This window comes from Papaver somniferum, unplaced genomic scaffold, assembly GCF_003573695.1.
Source record: "Papaver somniferum cultivar HN1 unplaced genomic scaffold, ASM357369v1 unplaced-scaffold_14273, whole genome shotgun sequence".
NCBI lineage: Eukaryota > Viridiplantae > Streptophyta > Magnoliopsida > Ranunculales > Papaveraceae > Papaver > Papaver somniferum.
The window spans coordinates 1-487 of NW_020623571.1; the positions used below are offsets into that span (position 1 = coordinate 1).

A 487-nucleotide genomic window follows, 5' to 3' on the forward strand; every position below is an offset into this window, starting at 1 on the left:
CTTTCTTGTACCCGCTCCAAATTTATTAGCAAACAATGTAAACCATGTCATTCCAGGCTCAGTATCAAGCACCAAAGGCGCAGTGTTTTGCAAGAAGATTATAGGTCTACAATCTACATAGCCCAACCTCTCCCAACGCTTGGAGTTATTGCAGAATGAAGATAATAATAATCCCACATTAATTAGAACATAGAAAAGATGAGTAAAAGAAGCCTATAAGACAAGCTTGTAATGTTACTAGGAATCATACTTACCTGGACGGGGTCTATGACTGATCATGAAGGGTCATGGCCTAGGTTAGTGACTTCCATTGCACTTTGGAAGGGCGCTCGCCTAAGATCTCCCCACTGAGGGAGAGTCTACGTCATAATTTGTTCCTGAGGGGGAACGCGTCCGCGCGGCCCCTGCCAATCTTCCAAGTCTAAATTTTATCTACGGTTGTATTATTTAGCGTTTGCTCTTACCATAGTGCAGTTTGCTTGATCCG

General features: G+C 43.3%; 1 non-coding gene across 1 annotated transcript; it reads left to right on the forward strand.

The window, feature by feature from the left end:
* The first annotated feature begins 246 nt into the window (after window positions 1-246).
* LOC113335388 lies at window positions 247-408 on the forward strand. Its single transcript, XR_003353312.1, has one exon. It is a non-coding gene; the product is annotated as a U1 spliceosomal RNA (small nuclear RNA).
* Window positions 409-487: the final 79 nt, after the last annotated feature.